A 10570-nucleotide genomic window follows, 5' to 3' on the forward strand; every position below is an offset into this window, starting at 1 on the left:
TATTCCTCATGTTGAGCTTGAAGAAATTCCATGCTTTGCTCCAGTCCTCAACGTTCTTTATGAAGCAGGAGTGCTCCCCATGTGCTCGAATATTTGCGATTGGAACAACGACATTGTTCTTCAATTCTACGCAACTCTACACATCTCTGGAGATCCAACAGACATCAATACTTGGGTGTTGGATTGGATGACGCAGCACACACACTTCAAGGCTCCTGCCAATGAGCTGCTGCGAGAACTTCCTGTGTCAATTCCCTTAGAGAAGGCAGTAAAGTTGTATGATGAATGAGAGCTGCCAAACAAGATGATGGAAGTCCTCATGAAGCCTTTGGCCAAGGGGCAACCACCAAGAACAACCTTCCTGGTCCATGAGCTGAAGTATGAACCCAGGACAGTTTACAGAATCCTCTGCAGTGTTCTTGCGCCTATCAAGGGACATGATGATGAAGAAGACGTCGTAGGCATCATGAAGAATATCCTCTTCAACATCATCCATGGCATTCCCATAAACATCCATGATTTCTTCTTGAGGACTCTAGCGGAAAATGCTATGTCCCCTTTTGACTTGAAGATTTACGCTCCATGGATCATGAGATTCATCAGACGTAGGTCAGGCATCAACTATCACGCTGATATCAACAATCATCAAGGTTATATGCCTCCCCTAAGGGTCAACAAGAAGACTTTCGAGCCCGTTGAAGGAAAAGGCAAGTCTGTTATTGACGAAGGCAGTCGGCCCCTTGATGGCCAGTTCCGAGAGCCAGATGCTTATTCCTCATGGGATGATACTGAAACCCATCCACCAAGTCCTGTTGTTCCAAGGGTGATGAATACCAGAGAGCTTCTTCTCAGTCTTCACCAAAAGGTTGATCGGAATCACAAGTGGGTAAAACGCCAGTTCGGCTCCATTGTGAAAACCCTCAATGAAACTCAGAATGTCGTGAAGCTTACCCATCATTATCTTCATGAGGTTTTTGATCGCACCTGGGCCACACTGGCTCATTTGAAGACTCCATCAGAACTTGAAGAATTGGAGTTTGCACAGGACTTCGACTGGTCGTGGCCACCAAAGAAGAAATTCAGGCCAATTCCAGTCCCAGACCTTGAGGATAGTTCATTTTCATCATTCCGCACTGTTGAATGAGATGAAGACCAACAAGATACTGCCACTGGTCCAAGGAGGAAGTCGGCTCCCAAGAATCCTCACGCGTCTTCCTCGACTGCCAAGAAGTGAAAGTCTTCACGGACGTTAGTCCTCAGTTTGTCCCTTTTTTGTCACTTGATGACAAAGGGGAGAAATATGAGAGTTAGTCTTCACGCGGGATATATTTTGGGGGCTTGTAAACTTTATTTAAGTTACAAACTCTTGGCTCTTCTGAAGTGTTTTATGTAATGAGTTGTAACTTAAGCCCGATGGTACTCTGACGCTTTTGAACGTTTTTCTTCGCATGCTTATTACTCAAAATTTTAATGCAGGCATGCTGGAATTCATCAGATACCATTTGTCATCATGCATCCTCAATTTCTTCATACTATATGTCGTATGTATGCATGATTTACAAGACTCAGGGGGAGATCTCCATGATATAAATCATCAATGTGCATTTGTTGTGAAAAGCAAAATCCTCAAGATAAGCACATCTTCAGGGGGAGTCTCTCTGAATCTTGATTTCAAATTCCTCAAATGAGTATTTACACTTCATACTTTTATCCCCGTTGAAGACTTAACCTAATTGTCATCAACCACCAAAAGGGGGGAGATTGTAAGTGCATCTAGTGCCCCTTAGTGATTTTGGTGGCTTGAAGACTTATAGGTTAAGTCTCTAATGTGTTCATAAGTGTACACAAGATCTATAAGTCGCTGAGGAGTTTGAAATATTCAATGAATATCGACCCCTAAAAATGTATATCTTCGTCTGAAGAAATTGGTCTAAAGCTGAAGAATTGAATCGCAAAGGAATTGCGATGTAATTGATATTCCTCATGAAGAAATTGAAGCTAAGGAATTCGGTGTGTCCTGACGAAAAACAAGCTAAAGATTTCGACGCATGAAGATTTATTCTGTCTGTTTTATTTTCTTCACTTTTGGGTCATAGGAACACCGTACTGTCAAAGGGGGTCAAAGTAACACGTCGGAATGAATTTCCTTATGATGCTCAACACAAGCCTAATCCTACCAAAAGCCTCAAGTGAGGAATATGAGAGACATGAGGATCCTCACAGTTGAGGGTCCCAACCGTTACCACCAGTCGCGCCACATCATTGGTCTTATCCACACCAACGGCCATATTATTTCAGGGCATTAATGTCAAATCATGTTGGGATGCTCCTAGGCTATAAATAGCCTCCCCCCACAACCATTAGCTGGTGGGCTGCTCCATTAGAAACTGACACTTGTCATAAGAGCAACCCAAATTCCTCAGTGTCTTCGAGACTAATTCATCAGTGAGGAAATACCCCAAATACCAAACCACAAACCAAAAACCAAGTGATTGAGCATCACTGAAGAAGTTGTTCCTGTGTGGGACATAAGCCTTTTACCTTTGAGGACTGTGCATCCTCCAGACGGTTAGGCATCATGGTGTAGAGCAATCCAGAAGTCAATTGTGGATCGCCAGGTGACCAAGTTTGTGAGGGTTTGGAAGTCTACCCTGAAGACTTAACACGAGTGTTGGGTGAGGACTGTGTGTTCTTAGCCCAAGGATAATATGGTAGGGACTGTGTGTCTTTTGGTTTCAATACCAAGCCGCTCCAAACCAGATGTACAACTGTGACAGTAGTTGGAACTGGGTCATCAACCACTGTCTTCACTGTGAAACGGGTTCTATTTCTTCAACTCTTTACATTCTTCAGATTGTGTGTTGATGATTTTCACTGTCACTGTTTGAAGAATTTTCTCAAGACTTTCTCTGAAATTCCTCAAACCAAAATTCTTCATGCGAGTTAATCCTCATCTATTTTCTCCGTGCCTACGTACTGTGCAAACTGTTTTCCATATTCTTCACCCTGAAAAACTGCTGTAGTGATACTTTGCACTCGTGATCCTTTTATTGTTTCCGCTGCAAGTTAGTCATCAGTGAGGAATTTCCTCAAAAGGAATTTCCTCAGTGATGAAACTCTAAAAATCTCCTATTCATCCCCCTCTAGTCGATATAACGCACTTTCAGTGGCTGCTATGGGTATCTAGTATGATCGCATCTTACTTACGCAGAAACCACAACGGAGATGTGCAAATTGCTATTTAACCTCTACAAGGACCGCCTCGGTCAAGACCAATTCAACTAAAGTTGAAGAAACCGACACCCGCCAGTCATCTTTATGCAACGAGGTTGCATGTCAATCCATGAAACCAGTCTCTCGTAACCGTTCGAGTTATGTCGGTCCGGGCCGCTTCAATCCAACAATACCGCTGAATCGAGAAAAGTCTAAGCAGGGCAGAAAATCGAACATCACAATCCACAAAACCTTTTGTGTACTACTCGAGATAACATCTACGCATGAACCTAGCTCATGATGCCACTGTTGGGAACATTGCATGGGAAACAAAAAATTTCCTACGCACACGAAGACCTATCATGTTGATGTCCATCTATGAGAGGAGATTTGGATCTACGTACCCTTGTAGATCACACAGCAGGAAGTGTTAAGAAATGCAGTTGATGTAGTGGAACGTCTACACATCCCTCGATCAGCCCCATGAACCGTCCCACAAACCGTCCCGCGATCCGTCCCACGATCCGTTCCGTTCTAGTGCCGAACGGACGGCGCCTCCGTGTTTAGCACACGTACAACTCGACGATAATCTCGGACTTCTTGATTCAACAAGCAAGATGGAGAAGTAGATGAGTTCTCCGACAGCGTGACAACGCTCCGGTGGTGATGACGATCTACTCCTGTAGGGCTCCGCCCGAGCTCCGCAGAAATACGATCTAGAGGAAGAACTATGGTGTCTAGATCTGAGTTGCACATGGCAAAAAGTTGTGCATCAAACAGCCCTAAAACTCTAGTATATATAGGAGGACTCAAGGGGTGGGGGAAAGCCCTAGGGCGCCGGCCAAAGGAGGCCTTCCTTGAGTTAAGCGAAGTGGGAGGGAGGAGCCCTTCTCCAATACCACTTGGATGAATTTGTCATCCCATTATACCTTATTCTCTCACCTCTTTTGGATTTTCCACTTTTTCCTCATGAGCTTTCCTTGGATGACCTTTTCATCCCATTATACCTTATTATACATCCAATAAACCCATGTGTACCCCTTGGGGCATGGTGGGCCCACGGAACCCATTCGTCAATCCCGGTACACTGCCGGTAATGCCCGAAAATTTTCCGAAATCCAAACACCAACTTCCTATATATCAATCTTCGTTTCCGGCCAATTCCAGAAACCCTCGTGACATTCGTGATCTCATTCGGCACTCAAGACAACCTTCGGTCACCAACACATAGAACTCAACTATACTAAAACATCATCGAACCTTAAGTGTGCAGACCCTATGGGTTCGAGAACTATGTAGACATGACCCGAGACACTCCTCGGTCAATATCCAATAACGGTACTTGGATGCCCATATTGGATCCTACATATTCTACGAAGATCTTATCAGTTGAACCTCTGTGCCAAGGATTCATATAATCCCGTATATCATTCCCTTTGTCCTTTGGTATGTTACTTGCCCGAGATTTGATCGTCAGTATCCCTATACCTATTTCAATCTCGTTACCGAAAAGTCTCTTTACTCGTTTCGTAATACAATATCCCATGACTCACACTTGATTCATATTGCTCGCAAGGCTTGTGTGTGATGTTGTATTAACGAGTGGGCCCCGAGATACCTCTCCGTCACACGGAGTAACAAATCCGAGTCTTGATCCATACTAACACAACAGACACCTTCGGAGATACCTGTACAGCACCTTTATAGTCAACCAGTTACGTTGTGACGTTTGATACACACAAGATAGTCCTCCGGTGCCAGTGAGTTATATGATCTCATGGTCATAGGAATGAATACTTAAGACGCAGAAAACAATAGCAACAAAATGACACGATCACATGCTACGTTTATAATTTAGGTCTTGTCCATCACATGATTCTCCTAATGATGTGATCCCGTTATCAAGTGACAACACTTTGCCTATGGCCAGGAAACATTGACCATCTTTGATCAATGAACTAGTCAACTAGAGGCTCACTAGGGACAGTGTGTTGTCTATGTATCCACACATGTATTTGAGTTTCCAATCAATACAATTCTAGCATGGATAATAAACGATTATTATGAACAAGGAAATATAATAATAACTATTTTATTATTGCCTCTAGGGCATATTTCCAACAGTCTCCCACTTGCACTAGAGTCAATATTCTAGTTCACATCACCATGTGATTTTAACGAATCCAACACCCATACAGTTATGTGGTTTGCACGTCTTGCTCGCGACGGAGGTTTTAGTCAACGGTTCTGAATCTTTCAGATCTGTGTATTCTTTACAAATCTTTATGTCATCTTATAGATGCTGCTACTACGTGCTATTCAGAAATACTCCATATATCTACTCTACTATACGAATCCGTTTCACTACTCACAGTTATTCGGATTAGTGTCAAAGCTTGCATCGATGTAACCCTTTACGATGAACTCTTTAATCACTTCCATAATCGAGAAAATATTCCTTAGTTCACTAGTTACTAAGGATAACTTCGACCACTATTTTAGTGATTCAATCCTGGATCACTCCTTGTATCCTATGACAGACTCATGGCAAGGCACACATCAGGTGCGGCACACAGCATGGCATACTTTAGAGTCTACGGCTAAGGCATAGGGGATGATACGTCTCCATCGTATCTACTTTTCCAAACCCTTTTGCCCTTGTTTTGGACTCTAATTTGCATGATTTGAATGGAACTAACCTAGACTGACGCTGTTTTCAGCAGAATTGCCTTGGTGTTGTTTTTGTGCAGAAATGAAAGTTCTCACAACGTCCCGAAAATTTACGGAGAATATTTCTGGAAAATATGAAAAATACCTGCGCAAAGATCCACCAGAGGGGATGGGCCAGCGGGCCACAAGCCCTGTTGCCGCCACCCCCCTGGTGGCGGCTAGCAAGCTTGTGGGGCCCACGTGGCTCTGCCGCCCCCAAACTCAGCTCTATAAATTCACTTTCGTCCTAGGAAAAATAAAGAGAGAAGATTTCGTCGCGTTTGCGATACGGAGGCGCCGCCACATCCTGTTCTTCATCTGGAGGGCAGATCTGGAGTCCGTTTTGGGCTTCGGAGAGGGGAAATCGTCGCCATCGTGATCATCAACCTTCGTCCCTCTCCAATTCCATGAAGCTCTTCATCGTTCGTGAGTAATCTATCTGTAGGCTCGGTGGGCGGTGATGAGTAGGATGAGATCTATCATGTAATCGAGTTAGTTTTGGCAGGGATTGATCCCTAGTATCCACTATATTCTGAGATTGAGGTTGCTACAACTTTGCCATGCTTAATGCTTGTCACTAGGGCTCGAGTGCCATGATTTCAGATCTGAAATTATTATGTTGTCACCAATATATGTGTGTTTTAGATCCGATCTTGCAAGTTGTAGTTACCAACTATGTGTTATGACCCGGCAACCCCGGAATGACAATAACCGGAACCACTCCCGGTGATAACCATAGTTTGAGGAGTTCATGTGTTCACCAAGTGCTAATGCGTTGGTCCGGTTCTTTATTAAAAGGAGAACCTTAATATCCCGTAGTTTCCTTTTGGACCCCGCTGCCACGGGAGGGATGGACAATAGATGTCATGCAAGTTCTTTTCCCTAAGCATGTATGACGACACACGGAATGCATGCCTACATCACATTGACGAACGGGAGCTAGGCACATATCTCTCCGTGTTATAAATGTTGCATGATGAATATCATCAAAACAAATCACGAACCCATTGCCTACGAGTTTGTCCCACTGCTGTTGTTACTACTGTTGCTGCTACTATTACTTGCTTTGCTGTTACTTGCTACTGTTGCTACTTGTTGCTACTATCACTTGCTACTGTTGCTACTTTGCTGTTGATACTTTGCTTGTAGATATTAATCTTTCAGGTGTGGTTGAATCTGACACATTCAGCTGCTAATACTTGAGAGTACCCTCTCACTTCCTATTGGCGAATCAACAAATTTGGGTTGAATACTCTACCCTTGAAAACTGCCTCGATCCCACGCGTTGGTGGGTCATTGCAAGACAATTTCTAATTGTTGAGCAATCGAGAATAGCAGTCGTCTAGCCATTGCCAGAGATTGCCATCAACATTTTTCTGGCGCCGTTGCCGGGGAGGTATTGCTATATTCTCTGAGTCACTTAGGATTTATATCTGCTGATCACTATGAAGAATCTGAAGGATCCGAAAACCAAAGTCTTGCCCTCAACTATGAGGGGAGGTAAGGAACTGCCATCTAGCTCTGCACTTGATTCACCTTCAGTTATGAGTGAGTTTGCGACATCGCCTCCTGCTAGAAATCTTGATATGTCGCCTGTGCTTGATGATGCTTATGATGCTATGCCTGAGACTGCTTTGCCTGATACTGCTAGTGATGTTATGCCTGATACTGCTAGAAATGCTATGCATGATGATGCTATGCTTGATACTGCTAGAGATACTACTTTGCCTGATGTTCCACTAGGGGTGTTCCTTGATGCTCATATTTCTAGAGTTACTGCCAATGCTCGTGATGCTTCTGAAACTGCCGACACTATTGACATAGAACCTGCTTTTGCTCCTGCTAGATCTAGCTCTCCTAGATATGAATTGCCTGATATACCTCAGGGTTACGTTATGGAGGGAGAGATAGCTGAGGATTTTCTTGCGTGTAAGGATGCCTATGACGCTGAGAAATTACTTCACAAGTGGAAGGAAAATTCTTTGAAAGCTAGGATGAAATACGACCCGAAGTTTGCCATTTCACCTATCTTTATCACCGATAAGGATTATGAATTCTCTGTCGATCCTGAGATAATATCTCTAGTCGAATCTGATCCTTTACACGATTATGAGTCTGAGACGGTTGTAGCCCATCTTACCAAACTACACGATATAGCCACCCTTTTCACTAGTGAGGAGAAGATCCGCCACTACTACATCCTTAAGCTGTTTCTTTTCTCTTTAAAGGATGACGCTAAAGCCTGGTTCACCTCTCTTGCTCCTGGATGTGTGAGTAGTCCCCAGGATATGGTCTATTACTTCTGTGAGAAATATTTCCCTGCCCATAAGAAGCAAGCTGCCTTGCAGGAAATATACAACTTTGCTCAACTCCAAGAAGAGAGTCTCCCACAAGCTTGGGGGAGGCTCGTCCAGCTACAGAATGCTTTGCCTGATCACCCTCTTAAGAGGAATGAGATACTTGATATCTTCTATAACGGACTTATCGATGCCTCTAGAGACCACCTAGATAGTTGTGCCGGTTGTGTTTTTAGGGAACGAACTATCGAACAAGCTGAGATCCTTTTGAATAACATCTTGATCAACGATAATGCTTGGACTATTCCCGAACCACCTCCTAAGCCAACTCCTAAGAAAAGAGGTATTATATTCCTCAGTCCCAAAGATATGCAAGAAGCCAAGAAATCTATGCAAAAGAAAGGCATTAGATCTGAAGATGTCAAAAATCTACCACCTATCGAAGAGATCCATGGTCTCGATAACCCAATACAAGTAGTAGAAGTGAATTCTCTGTGTAGGTTTGATGAGAGTGATATTCCTTTTGACAAACCTGCTAGCCTATGCTTTGATGAATTTGCCAACTTTGTTGCAAAACAACAGAGTTTCAATGATTATGTTTGCAGACGCTTGGAACAAAGTACTCGTATGCTTAGCCATTTAAGTGCGTGTGTAGACAGAAATGTCAATGATGTGAAGCTTCTGAGTAAACATGCCTCTATGATTACTACTCAGGTAGAACAAGTACATAAAGCTCAGAATGACTTGCTCAATGAATTAAATGACAACTCTGTTAGCGTCATTACTAGAGGAGGCAAAATGACTCAGAAACCTTTGTATCGTGAAGGTCATCCTAAGAGAATTGATCAAGAATCTCAAGGAATTAATGCTGATAGACCCAGTCATCCTAAGGAGGAGAAGAAGGATGATAGAAACCTGCATGTTAGTTCACCAAATACTGTCACACCTGAAGAACCAAATGATATTTCTGCGTCTGATGCAGAAACACAATCTGGTGATGAACATGAACCTGGTGACAATATGGACAGCGATGTTCATAATAATGCTCAATCTAGCAATGATGAGGATGTGGAGATTGAACCTACGGTTAATCCTGATAACCCACAACATAAGAGATACAATAAGAATGACTTCACTGCTAGGAAGAATGGTGAAGAAAGGGAGCCATGGGTTCAGAGACCTATGCCCTTTCCTCCTAAGCCATCCAAGAAAAAGGATGATGAAGATTTTGATAGCTTCGTTGAGATGATAAGACCCATCTTTCTGCAGATGCGGCTAACTGATATGCTCAAGATGTCTCCGTATACCAAGTACATGAAAGATTTCGTGACTAATAAACGGAAGATACCAGATCTTGAGATCTCCACCATGCTTCCCAATTACACTTTCAAAGGTGGAACTCCTAAAAACTTGGTGATCCCGGAGTGCCCACTATACCTTGCTCCATTAAAGGAAACTACGTAAGAACTGCCTTATGTGACCTTGGAGCCGGTGTTAGTGTTATGCCGCTCTCTCTTTATCATAGACTTGAATTGGATATGTTGACACCCACTGAAATTTCTCTGCAAATGGCCGACAAATCAACTGATTTCCCTGTCGGCATTTGCGAGGATTTGCCTGTTGTGGTTGCTAACACCACTATCTTAATAGACTTTGTTATCTTGGATATTCCCGAGGACGATGCCATGGCTGTCATCTTCGGAAGACCCTTTTTAAACACTACAGGGGCTGTTATAGATTGCAACAAAGCCAATGTAACTTTACATGTCAACGGTAATGAGCATACAGTGCACTTTCCGAAGAAACGATATCAAGTACATTGCATCAATGCTATCGAAAAGACTTCATCGATTCTTATTGGGAGCTTTGAATGCCCTATTCCTCGTGTCAAGATGAAGTATGATTTGCTTGTTGGGGAGATACATATCCCCATTGAGGTGACTTAGTGGCTATTCGAAAATTCTCCTTTCTCTCTTGCGATTCGAGAAGGTTTTGTCATGAGGACTTGATCAACCCCATTGACAGATTTCTTTCGATGACCATGAAATGGATGAATCAAAGAGTCACATACCTCTGTTTTGATCTTTCATTTTCTGTTGCTTAAAAAAATGATAGATTTAGTTTAGTTTTTCCTGTTTTCTGTTTTAGCGTCCCGGAGAAAAATACCCCGAAAATAAAAGTTCTCCGACGGTCCTGAAAATCTAGTATGATTTTTTCTGGAATATTTGAAAAATACTGGGCCTGGGGGCCAGACCCGTGGGCCACAAGCCCTGCAGCCGCCGCCCCCTAGTGGCGGCTAGCAAGCTTGTGGGGCCCATAGGGACCCCCTCCAGTCATTCCAGCTCCCATCC

This window comes from Hordeum vulgare, chromosome 2H, assembly GCF_904849725.1.
Source record: "Hordeum vulgare subsp. vulgare chromosome 2H, MorexV3_pseudomolecules_assembly, whole genome shotgun sequence".
Lineage (NCBI taxonomy): Eukaryota > Viridiplantae > Streptophyta > Magnoliopsida > Poales > Poaceae > Hordeum > Hordeum vulgare.